We start from the raw sequence: 14183 nt of genomic DNA on the forward strand, positions 1-14183 counted from the left end.
AACACACTAGAAAATATTCATCATGGAAAATAAAACTTGAATTAGCCTAATAAACTGCAATTAATCTAGGCCTATTTACTTTTCAATGCATTTCAACACTTTACATGAATGTGCACTGATGCAGGCTGACAGACAGACAGACAGATAGATAGTTTCTGTATCCCAGTGAATGTAGCCTAATGTCCAGATATTTTCTAGGGTGTCCGGGGACACTGGCCCTGGTCAACTTGCCTCGTTGTCACCAGACCTAATCACAAGTGAGATGAGGTCTAGTGACCTGCCTACTTTAAATCTCGTAGGAGGTGTGTCGTTTACGGCTGTTTATTGGGCGTTACAAATGTGTATCACTTGGCATACGTGTCCATAGCCAAATGTGTCAGTTGTAGGCTATCTATTCAAACAAACTGCAGTGATCACCTTTCCACACCTCCCTCCCTGCACTCCGTTTGGGGAGAGACAAAGACCATGATCTGATAGAGGGTAGGGTAGACTCCATGCTGTCTTTTCAGATTGGAACGATTGTGCAAAGCAGCATGGGATCTCTCAGGCTAGTGGTCACCACCAGGATGAGTCAGCACAATGAGAGATGTGTCCTCTTACCTGGCTTTGTCCAAACCTGCACTACTAGATGCCACCACTAGATGGTGATGCTGCCTCATGCGTAGGCCACTAAGATTTTATATGATATGAACCAATCACAAATATTATTCTATTAGAATCCAATGACACTTTTAACTGACCATCTGAATGAGAATGAATCCATTGCAACCATGATGTGAACCAATCAGAGGGTGAAGAAGAGAGGTTAGAGGAAGAGAGGGATATGTAGAAAAGAGGGATATTTAGAAGAGAGTTTAGAAGAAAGAAGATTTTAAAGGAACAGATGGATTTGTAGGTCTATATGATCATGTGGCTATAATAAACTTCTTGTAGACACGTCAGCCTCAAAGGCACATGTCTTGTACAGCCCCTGACATGTGTTTCATCACCTATCAATCTTTTCACAATCTCAAAGAAGGTATTCCATTAATATGAAGTAGAGACCACCTTTGCTGATCTAATGGTGGACACTTGCTATAGAAGCAGACACATCCCAACAGTCTGGTAGGCCTACTACTGAATACTGTACAAATAAAAAGAACAGGACAGCACTTCAAGTCTTGTATTTTAATGCCCGTCAGACGCTTCGAAGGTAACCCTCTTCAGTGTCGGACCCAGGTTCTCTTTATTTCATATATTCTTGAGGAATGAGCACCCAGTTTTTTTACTTTGGTTGAGTTGAGCGTGTTACACTCTTTAGTTTGACTACTGAATACAAACCTGACTGAATTGGAGGCGTTCTGGGTAGAATAATTGCCAACAATTCAGTATCACCAGACTGTACACATTGGATGTTATTTTTCCCAGTCCTCTTTTTTCACCATCACTTGTATGAAGGACCTTTGGGGATTTAAGTCTGTGTTTGCATTGCACTCTGTGCACTCCAGCATCCTCAAAGCAACAAGTGCATATTACATACAGCAAGTGTCTGCTATACAGGATGTTTACTGCAATGCACAATAAGTAAGGGTTAACGTTCGGCGAGAAGGTCGCTACCGTGGAATAGCAGCACGACAGAGAGAATCTTTAGACCCCGACGCGGAGCGGAGGGGTCTTGTTCTCTCTGAAGTGCTGCTATTCCACAAAGCGACCGACTCGCCGAAAGTTAACCCGCTTATTATATGGATATACTTAAATGATTCACACATGGCGGGGACATTTCTTTAGACCTAGGCCTATTTAATGTTAAGATTGTTGCTGCGCAAAACAAAACAGTGCCGTTGTGGAACACCGCTAGGCAACAGCTAGGTAGCCAGGACAACAGGTGTTGTCTATCACAGCAGCTGATTAGAGTGACAAAAGACCGGACCCCCTGCGGAGTGATAGGCCTATGAAACATTCGCTTTAGCCACTGACTTGTATACTTTAGCAGTGAACGTCTTGTTGCCATTGACAGCGGTAGCCAGGACAACGGGTGCTGTCTATCACAGCAGCTGATTAGAGTCTTGTTGAAAAGTCGCTTTAGCAGTGAAAAGTCTTGTTGCCATTGACAGCGGTCTGTTATAGACCAACCCGTCCGTTATCGAAAAATAACAGACGTCCGAACGTTGGGGAGCCCCGTTGAAATGAATGGAGCATTCGACAGATGACGTCACAACCATATAATAATGTGGATTAAGTCTTTGAATATTTATGAGAGCCGACAGGCACCATCATCTCTTTCCTTTAATAAAAATCTCTACTTTAAGTCCTCACTTGAAGGTGCTGCAGACTACATCCTCAAAGCAACTGTATAGCAAGTGCATATTGGTTACAGCAAGTTTGTGCTATAGGTTTACTGCAATGTGCAATAATGTGTATTAGGTCTTTGCATATTTATGTACGTAAGATGACAGACACCTTAATTATGTTCAGGATTAATACTCTCTACTCTACGCTACTCCAAGTCCTCACCTGTACTGAAGGTGCTGCAGACTACATCCAGCTATAATAATAATAATAACTAGAAATGCATTCTCACAGAAAATGCTGGAAGCGGGCTTGCCTTTTGGGGCAGAGATGAAACAAAGTACTATTGAGAAAACAAAGCTAAAAGAAATCTTGGAAAAACTCCATCCACCCAGTCAGAAGTTATGGGCCAAACAATTCAGCCATCTTGGATTCAGCCATCTTGAAAGTGTTGTAGCTCTGCGTTTTGGGGATATACTAAATGACATACATGGTATTTTAAGTTGGCTAAGGAACACTGCATATGATATAATTTTGAAAATCAACATGGCTTCGAGCGGGATTCGAACTCACAACCTCCATATCTGTAATCCAGCCCCTTTGCGATTGATATTAAATGACATACAATACTGTACATGATATTTGAAGTTGGCTAAGGAACGCTGCATATGATATCATTTTGAAAATCAACATGGCTTTGACTGGGGTTCGAACCTCCAACCCCCATATCCCTAATTCAGCACATTTGCCATTCATACTAAATGACATACATGGCATTTGAAGTTGGCTAAGGAACGCTGCATATGATATCATTTTGAAAATCAACATGGCTTTGACTGGGGTTCGAACCTCCAACCCCCATATCCCTAATTCAGCACATTTGCCATTCATACTAAATGACATACATGGCATTTTAAGTCGGCCAAGGAACGCTGCATATGATATAATTTAGAAAATCAATATGGCTTCGGGTGGGTTTCGAACCCTCAACCTCCATATCTCTAATGCAGCGGCATGCATTACCACTAAGCCAAGCAGCTAATTGTCATGCATAGTCCAGCAAGACTATATTACATTGCATTGCAGAGCTGAACAATAGACTTCTAGAATGCTTGCTCGCACCTGCTCGTTAAGAATGGAATCTTGAGACAGTGACAGTTGAAATGGAATCCTTCACTGGCTGCACCTGTTGTGATTGACTGAAAGACAGTTAGTATTGAGCTCTAAACTGGGGAGAAAATGAGAATGAGTTTTTTGTCTTTACAACATCGTTGTAAAAAAACTAAAAGGAGTTGGCACGTGTCCTTTTCACAGATCGGAGTCATGCTTGTGATCTCTCTAACAGTCTTTGAATGAAGTTTATAGGTTAAATTTTTCAGGCACAAATGGACCTCCGTGTGGGACATGCGCTGATCTCTTGAAAAATGCACTTTTCGAAAGAATGGGATTCTCCATAGACCCAGGACTGTTTTTTTTACAAACCTGCCATTTAAAAAGTATTGGGAGTTGGGAGATGAAACTTTGACAATTTGGAGACATCCCATAGAGCTCGCTAACAACGCGTCAACTAAACTTCTAGGTGAAAGTGTTGATGTTTTATGACCGAAAAAGCCTCCTACACTCTAATCTCTAGAGTGGCGGAACCTTGGTTCATGGAGGTTCCACCACTGTTTTCAATGGAGACCCAGGCTTTAACAAAATCGCCAAAAACGGGAAAACGACAAGAGACACGGAGAAGCCTATAACCATACGCGATCTCCAAGCCGAGCCGGTCGTTTTAGTGTTTGAACGGTGTCTCTATCTCGAAAGGCCTAGGAGGAGATCCATTTTCTATTTTACTGCTGCCCTGCACAAGAACGATAATAATAATAAGAAACAGGACTTAGAGATTACTATAAACGGGCCTTGCTCTGCAAGAGCTCTGCTCTTGCTCCGCAAGCCCGCTTAACTAGAAATGCATTCTCACAGAAAATGCTGGAAGCGGGCTTGCCTTTTGGGGCAGAGATGAAACAAAGTACTATTGAGAAAACAAAGCTAAAAGAAATCTTGGAAAAACTCCATCCACCCAGTCAGAAGTTATGGGCCAAACAATTCAGCCATCTTGGATTCAGCCATCTTGAAAGTAATGTAGCTCTGCGTTTTGGGGATATACTAAATGACATAGATGGTATTTTAAGTTGGCTAAGGAACACTGCATATGATATAATTTTGAAAATCAACATGGCTTCGAGCAGGATTAGAACTCACAACCTCCATATCTGTAATCCAACCCCTTTGCCATTGATATTAAATGACATACAATACATGATATTTGAAGTTGGCTAAGGAACACTGCATATGATATCATTTTGAAAATCAACATGGCTTCGACTGGGGTTCGAACCTCCAACCCCCATATCCCTAATTCAGCACATTTGCCATTCATACTAAATGACATACATGGCATTTTAAGTTGGCCAAGGAACACTGCATATGATATACTTTTGAAAATCAACATGGCTTTGACTGGGATTCGAACCCCCAACCTCCATATCTGTAATCCAGCACATTTGCCATGCATACTAAATGACATACATGGCACTTTAAGTTGGCCAAGGAACACTGCATATGATGTAATTTTGAAAATCAACATGGCTTTGACTGGGTTTCGAACCCCCAACCTCAATATCTGTAATTCAGCACATTTGCCATCCATACTAAATGATATACATGTATGGCATTTTAAGTCGGCCAAGGAACGCTGCATATGATATAATTTAGAAAATCAACATTGCTTCGTGTGGGTTTCGAACCCTCAACCTCCATATCTCTAATGCAGCAGCATGCATTACCACTAAGCCAAGCAGCTAATTGTCATGCATAGTCCAGCAAGACTATATTACATTGCATTGCAGAGCTGAACAATGGACTTCTAGAATGCTTGCTCGCACCTGCTCGTTAAGAATGGAATCTTGAGACAGTGACAGTTGAAATGGAATCCTTCACTGGCTGCACCTGTTGTGATTGACTGAAAGACAGTTAGTATTGAGCCTTTAACAGGGGAGAAAATGAGAATGAGTTTTTTGTCTTTACAACATCGTTGTAAAAAAACTAAAAGGAGTTGGCACGTGTCCTTTTCACAGATCGGAGTCATGCTTGTGATGTCTCTAACAGTCTTTGAATGAAGTTTATAGGTTAAATTTTTCAGGCACAAATGGACCTCCGTGTGGGACATGCGCTGATCTCTTGAAAAATGCACTTTTCCAAAGACTGGGATTCTCCATAGAGCCAGGTCTGTTTTTTTTACAAACCTGCCATTTAAAAAGTATTGGGAGTTGGGAGATGAAACTTTCACAATTTGGAGACATCCCATAGAGCTCGCTAACAACGCGTCAACTAAACTTCTAGGTGAAAGTGTTGATGTTTTATGACCGAAAAAGCCTCCTACACTCTAATCTCTAGAGTGGCGGAACTGTGGTTCATGGAGGTTCCACCACTATTTTCAATGGGGACCCAGGCTTTCACAAAATCGCCAAAAACGGGAAAACGACAAGAGACACGGAAAAGCCTATTAGTATACGCGATCTCCAAGCCGAGCCGGTCGTTTTAGTGTTTGAACGGTGTCTCTATCTCGAAAGGCCTAGGAGGAGATCCATTTTCTATTTTTACTGCTGCCCTGCACAAGACCAAGCTATAACTAGAAATGCATTCTCACAGAAAATGCTGGAAGCGGGCTTGCCTTTTGGGGCAGAGATGAAACAAAGTACTATTGAGAAAACACAGCTAAAAGAAATCTTGGAAAAACTCCATCCACCCAGTCAGAAGTTATGGGCCAAACAATTCAGCCATCTTGGATTCAGCCATCTTGAAAGTGTTGTAGCTCTGCGTTTTGGGGATATACTAAATGACATACATGGTATTTTAAGTTGGCTAAGGAACACTGCATATGATATAATTTTGAAAATCAACATGGCTTCGAGCGGGATTAGAACTCACAACCTCCATATCTGTAATCCAACCCCTTTGCCATTGATATTAAATGACATACAATACATGATATTTGAAGTTGGCTAAGGAACACTGCATATGATATCATTTTGAAAATCAACATGGCTTCGACTGGGGTTCGAACCTCCAACCCCCATATCCCTAATTCAGCACATTTGCCATTCATACTAAATGACATACATGGCATTTTAAATTGGCCAAGGAACACTGCATATGATATACTTTTGAAAATCAACATGGCTTTGACTGGGATTCGAACCCCCAACCTCCATATCTGTAATCCAGCACATTTGCCATGCATACTAAATGACATACATGGCACTTTAAGTTGGCCAAGGAACACTGCATATGATGTAATTTTGAAAAACAACATGGCTTTGACTGGGTTTCGAACCCCCAACCTCAATATCTGTAATTCAGCACATTTGCCATCCATACTAAATGATATACATGTATGGCATTTTAAGTCGGCCAAGGAACGCTGCATATGATATAATTTAGAAAATCAACATTGCTTCGTGTGGGTTTCGAACCCTCAACCTCCATATCTCTAATGCAGCAGCATGCATTACCACTAAGCCAAGCAGCTAATTGTCATGCATAGTCCAGCAAGACTATATTACATTGCATTGCAGAGCTGAACAATGGACTTCTAGAATGCTTGCTCGCACCTGCTCGTTAAGAATGGAATCTTGAGACAGTGACAGTTGAAATGGAATCCTTCACTGGCTGCACCTGTTGTGATTGACTGAAAGACAGTTAGTATTGAGCCTTTAACAGGGGAGAAAATGAGAATGAGTTTTTTGTCTTTACAACATCGTTGTAAAAAAACTAAAAGGAGTTGGCACGTGTCCTTTTCACAGATCGGAGTCATGCTTGTGATGTCTCTAACAGTCTTTGAATGAAGTTTATAGGTTAAATTTTTCAGGCACAAATGGACCTCCGTGTGGGACATGCGCTGATCTCTTGAAAAATGCACTTTTCCAAAGACTGGGATTCTCCATAGAGCCAGGTCTGTTTTTTTTACAAACCTGCCATTTAAAAAGTATTGGGAGTTGGGAGATGAAACTTTCACAATTTGGAGACATCCCATAGAGCTCGCTAACAACGCGTCAACTAAACTTCTAGGTGAAAGTGTTGATGTTTTATGACCGAAAAAGCCTCCTACACTCTAATCTCTAGAGTGGCGGAATTTTGGTTCATGGAGGTTCCACCACTATTTTCAATGGGGACCCAGGCTTTCACAAAATCGCCAAAAACGGGAAAACGACAAGAGACACGGAGAAGCCTATAACTGTACGCGATCTCCAAGCCGAGCCGGTCGTTTTAGTGTTTGAACGGTGTCTCTATCTCGAAAGGCCTAGGAGGAGATCCATTTTCTATTTTACTGCTGCCCTGCACAAGACCAATAATAAAAACAGGAAGAAACAGGACTTAGAGATTACTATAAACGGGCCTTGCTCTGCAAGGGCCATGCTCTGCATGGTCCTTGCTCCGCAAGCCCGCTTAATAATAAGAAACAGGACTTAGAGATTACTATAAACGGGCCTTGCTCTGCAAGGGCCATGCTCTGCATGGTCCTTGCTCCGCAAGCCCGCTTAATAATAATAAGAAACAGGACTTAGAGATTACTAGAATCGGGCCTTGCTCTGCAAGGGACATGCTCTGCATGGTCCTTGCTCCGCAAGCCCGCTTAAATAATAATAAGCTTGAAGGTGCTGCAGACTACATCCAGCATGTGCAGCACTGCAAGGCTAAAGTGGTGCTGTAGGTCAGCTGATGTCAAGACTTCAGGCGGTGCACTGCTTTCATGAGAGATGGGGCATAGCCTACCAGCTGCAATTAGGGCAGAGGAAGGTTACTCTTTACTCTCTGTGTTGTGCTAACCTGATGTTTTCTCACCTGGATTGGCCACCACAGTCACACAGCCAACATCATCAATATAAGGACTTAGTGAGAAATGAATACAATACTGGATGGAAATGAATCTTGTAACATTGCAGGGACTTATCAAAACAATGCCACTGGAAATTTGTGTCATAATAAAAGCTAGAGGTGCTCCAACAACATATTAGAGTATGAGACCTATTTTTGGGTTGAAACCTTTTGGCCAGGCAGTGCATACTGTGCAGTGCATCACCAAGGGCGATGAGACTCACTACAGAGAAGAAGTAGACCTGCTGGCCAGATGGTGCAAAGACAACAACCTCCTGCTGAATGTCAACAAGACCAAGGAGATTGTTGTCAACTTCCAAAGGGTCCAAAAACAACTGCCACCACTGACCATCGACGGCGATGCTGTGGAGAGAGTGAGCAGCACCAAGTTCCTTGGAGTGCACATCAGCGACGACCTCTCTTGGACCACCAACACTACATCACTGGCGAAGAAGGCCCATCAGCGTCTCTACTTCCTGCGCAAACTAAAGAAGGCAAGTGCTACACCCTCCATCATGACAACATTCTACAGAGGAACCATAGAGAGCGTCGTGTCCAACTGCATCACAGTGTGGGGAGGAAGCTGCACGGAGAAAAACAGGAAGACACTCCAGCGTGTTGTGAACACAGCGAAGAAGATCATTGGAGTACCACTCCCCTCCCTGCAGGACATTTACACCACACGCCTCACCCGGAAAGCACTGATGATCATCAAAGACACAAGCCACCCTGCACACAAACTGTTCAGCCTCCTGCCCTCTGGAAAGAGGTACAGGCGCCTCCGTTCCCGTACCACCAGGCTGGCGAGCAGCACAATGCACCAAGCGATCAAGATGCTGAACACTCAACCCACTCTCCCTCCACTGTCAGCCTCTAGCCAGCAAGGCCACTGACAACCCCCCCCCCCCCCCCCCTCCCCCACCACCATATCTGCGACTGAACATTCCACCTGCACTACTATACTTGTGACTGAACTTTCAACCTGCACTAACTCAAAACATGCACACACACACACACACAAACACACACACACACACAAACACACACACACACACACACACACACACACTACAGTCACGTAGCACACACACAAACACACACACACACACACACACACACACACACACACAAGCACACTGCACTTTCTGCACTAAACCCAAACACACACACACTGACACACACACACACACACACACACAGACACACGAACACACACACAAGACGCACACCGCACCTTCTACCTGCACTAAACACATACACACACATACACACACACACACACACACACACACACACACACACACACACACACACACTGCTGCTGGTGTACTTGACAGACCTTTTTAATATTTATTTTTCTTCAAAATGCTACTATTACCATGTCAGAACGCTATAAAGGACTTTTTTTTAGGAAAAGCACAAAAGCACAACAAATACCTCTTAATGTATGTCCTCTACAAGTCTTCTGTTGTCCAGTCTTGCACTTTAAATGTCTGTATGAGCACTGTCTATGTCCATACTGTCTTAAGTCCATGTATAAGTACTGTCCTATGTCTATACTGTCTATGTCCTTACCTAGATTAGTCTATGTCTGTATGGGAAAGCAAGAAATGTAATTTCAAATTCTTTGTATGACCAGTGCATGTAAAGAAATTGACAATAAAAACCTACTTACTTACTACTTACTTACTTACTTACTTATATTCATCATATTCAGGCATTTCATCCAATGTGCTCTCAGCCTGGATGTACATAGTGCTACTCACAATGGGATTTGAGAGTGCCTTCATGATATTGTTGGAAGAATTACATATAGTACATTGTGAAAACTTAAACATTACATTTATTAAAAAATGATGGCAGGGGTAATACAAATCTATTGGTAAGACACATGTTCACAGATTTTGAAAAAAAAACAAATCATATCTTTCTCTAACAATAAAGACTGTTAATGTGTTGACGCTACTTTATGTTAATCATGTAATCTTGGCTTAAATCTGGTTGACAAGTGAATTGACAACAGGATCAAAATCAATTTAAACACACATCGTTGACATGGCTGCTTACAAGCACCTCTCCAGGTCGCATACACAGAAATAATGAGTACACTCCTTTTGACAAGTGATATTTTGCTTACAACAAGAAAGTAAGGTTAATAATACACCTCAAATTACGAACTTGTGCATTTTTTTGTACGGGGGTGAAATTATGGGAGTGCAACGTGAGTATGCCCCAATGGAAGTTAGAAAAACAATGTTAGAAAAATTGTTAGAACAACAATGAAAAGATGTAATATGTTATATGAAGATATTATAAACAGTGGCAGCACAATCCCCATATTGCAGTTTAAAAGGTGAATTCCACTTTAAAGAATTATTCATCATTTATTTATGTATTCATTCACACTAATAAATGGAGAGGTGCCAGTATACCACAGTGATTACGGTACAGAGAGGGGCCAGTATACTACAGTTATTACAGTCACATGAAAATATAAACAGTACATTATTACAATATATAATATATATGAAGTCTGTTATTGTTTTGACATGACGTCCAGTGGTTTCCCTTGGCTCTGAATTAACCGCTTAGCATAGAGCCTATGTTATAACCTTACTGTCACCAGAGCCTATGTTATAACCTCACTGTCACCAGAGCCTATGTTATAACCTTACTGTCACCAGAGCCTATGTTATAACCTTACTGTCACCAGAGCCTATGTTATAACCTTACTGTCACCAGAGCCCATGTTATAACCTTACTGTCACCAGAGCCCATGTTATAACCTTACTGTCACCAGAGCCTATGTTATAACCTTACTGTCACCAGAGCCTATGTTATAACCTTACTGTCACCAGAGCCTTTGTTATAACCTTACTGTCACCAGAGCCTTTGTTATAACCTTACTATCACCACAGCCTATGTTACAACCTTACTGTCACAAGAGCCTATGTTTTAACTTTACTGTCACCAGAGCCTATGCTATAACCTTACTGTCACCAGAGCCTATGTTATAACCTTACTGTCACCAGAGCCTGTTATAACCTTACTGTCACCAGAGCCTGTTATAACCTTACTGTCACCAGAGCCTATGTTATAACCCTACTGTCACCAGAGCCTATGTTATAACCTTACTGTCACCAGATCCTATGTTATAACATTACTGTCACCAGAGCCTATGTTATAATCTGTTACTCTCTGTAATATCATGTCAATGTTGTTATGATGTAGTTGAGTATTTTCAGCAAAAGTGAATAGGCAAGCCGGCGACCCCATCTGCACTAAGAGGCTACTTCCCAGTGTCTTCCAAGCTGAAAAAGATATTAAAAACACAAAGATGTGAAAACAATGTAGGTACATGGGACGACTGGCAACACAGGTTACTGACATAGACAGACAGGTAATGGATGATTAAGGCAATTAAAGCGTGAGGCTGTTACATCGCCGGGAATATTAATAATATTACTATCAATACAATTTTCTCAACTGTAATAAAAAGTATTATTATATTTCAGAGCAAATAAAAGAAAACATTTCTCAACACAAACAACTAATCACCATATCTTTATAATTACTGATAAATATGATGCCTCAATGGATTTACTCACTTTACTTCCTCAAGTCTGTAGTTTGGTTCTTTCACCAGAGCAGAGATCTGCTTGACTGCTGAGTCTCCTAGTTTATTATGAACCAGACCCAGCTCTATCAGGTGTGAGGGGTTTGATGCCAGAGCTGATATCAGAAGAGCACAGCCCCGTTCTGTTATACCGCAAGACCAAAGGCTGGGGAGAGAGAGAGAGAGAGAGAGAGAGAGAGAGAGAGAGAGAGAGAGAGAGAGAGAGAGAGAGAGAGAGAGAGAGAGAGAGAGATGCAGGCAGACGGAAAGACAGACAGAGAAGTGCATAAAACGTTACAAAAAGGCTCATACAGACACACATTGAACACAAGAACTGAAACAAAAACAAACACAAACTCACACCCATATACTTTGCAGAGATAGAGTTCAGTAGTCTGATGGGTGAAAACAGTTTCCGATTCTTCTAAACGAATGTCTAGTCTGCTCTGCTTCATTAAACGGTTTGTGTCTTACCTTAGTTTTTGTAGTTTACAGTCTGGGTTGCTGAGTAGAGTAGAGATCCGATTCACGCCTGAGTCTCCTAGTTTATTTAAACTCAGATTCAGCTCTGTCAGGTGTGAGGGGTTTGATATCAGAGCAGAAGCCAGAGCAGCACAACCTTCTTCTGTTACACCGCAGGACTGAAGCCTAGAGAGGGAGAGAGAGAGAGAGAAAGATAAAGAAGAAGCAGTACACTGGAGACCGCACACTGGATACTGTTCTTTTTTCTCTTTGTTTTTTTCCAGCATGTAGTTTAATTAACTTATCACAAGGATAAAGTTGGATTTGGCAAGTATGTATTGGTAGTAGTTCAAATGCAAGTCATGGTCCACCAGCAATCCTGCCATGGACCACCAGTGGGCAGCAGTACACTGGTTGAAAACCCCTGACACACACACACACACACACACAACACACACACACACACACACACACACACACACACACACACACACACCACACACACACACACACACACACACAAACACACACACACACACACACACACACACACACACACACACACACACACACACACACACACACACACAGGTGCATACACACACTCATGACTAAACACAAGCACACAGGAATTGACACACACATCATGTTTGTATGTGCTTCAGAGATAGAGAGATATTCAGGATTAATAGGCAGAGGGCACCCTTTCCCAAAAAGGGCTTAGGACAAAATGAGTTAATAGATGAGGAGCCCCCACCTCCAAATAAATGGCTAATACACTGGTGTAGCAAACTACCAAATGATATATTCTGATGAGTCACTGGAATTACCTGTAATATCAAGGAGCAGATCACCTTGAAGGTGCACTGTGTAAGATGGTGGCCACAGTAGGTATTGCACCTGCTGCTTACTGAAACTGCACTGTCTCCTGCCAAATCTGATCTTTTCAGGGGTGCTTACTAAATAACAAAGTTATATGTACTAGTAAGACCACAGTACAGTAAGTTGTGCAGCTATTTCTGGAAATTCAAAATGGTGGACCAGGGAGAACATCCCCCTTTTCATGTATGAAAATTACAGTGTTCGCACTCATAATGGATACTTAGAATTTGATGGTCGTGCTAAATATTTATGAAAAAAGTAACATTTGTGAATAGGCAGCAATGAAATCTGGAAATTAACAACTAAAAATATTACACAGTGCACCTTTAAAGTCATCCTCTGCATTTCGAGTTTTCAGGGTACCTGTGGCATGGCTGTCTCAAAATCTACACAATAATTTAAATAAATAAATAAGTCCCCTCACGTTTTTTCATCTCAGAGTACCAACAGTGAATATATCTCCAGCAGCACATGATGTCAGTTTTCCTTATGAGACCCCCCCCCCCCCCACACACACACACACACACACACACACACACAGGCCCGTTGCGTTAAGGTACGCAATGTAGGCAGTTGCCTAGGGCCCCCGAGTAGGTGGGGCCCCCAAGGACGACAGGTTATGTACCCAACAGCAATGACGATTTTAAATAGCTTCATAATATGGCACCGTCGCCTGTATGAAGGGCTCTGCTGTGAGGGAAGCGACAGCGCCTCCCTAATACCCCCTTGCTCGAGGGGGCCCCCTTCCAATAGGTTTGCATCAGCGACAACGTGAAAATGTCAATTGCCGAACAGCGAGCGCATCGACAATATAGTCAAAGTACCCCCATCTGGAGGGGGCCCCCCTTCCAATTGGTTCAAGCATCATATTCCACGCAAATACAAACTGAAAATGGAGCGACACAATCTCTCTCACTGGATGTTACGCAGACGCCAGTTTACATTACATTTTTGGAGACAGTTGCTTTTATAATAAAAGTTAATCTTGAAGACGACACATTAGGCTAGGCTACTCTCTGTACTGCTGCCAAAC

This window comes from Engraulis encrasicolus, chromosome 5, assembly GCF_034702125.1.
Source record: "Engraulis encrasicolus isolate BLACKSEA-1 chromosome 5, IST_EnEncr_1.0, whole genome shotgun sequence".
NCBI lineage: Eukaryota > Metazoa > Chordata > Actinopteri > Clupeiformes > Engraulidae > Engraulis > Engraulis encrasicolus.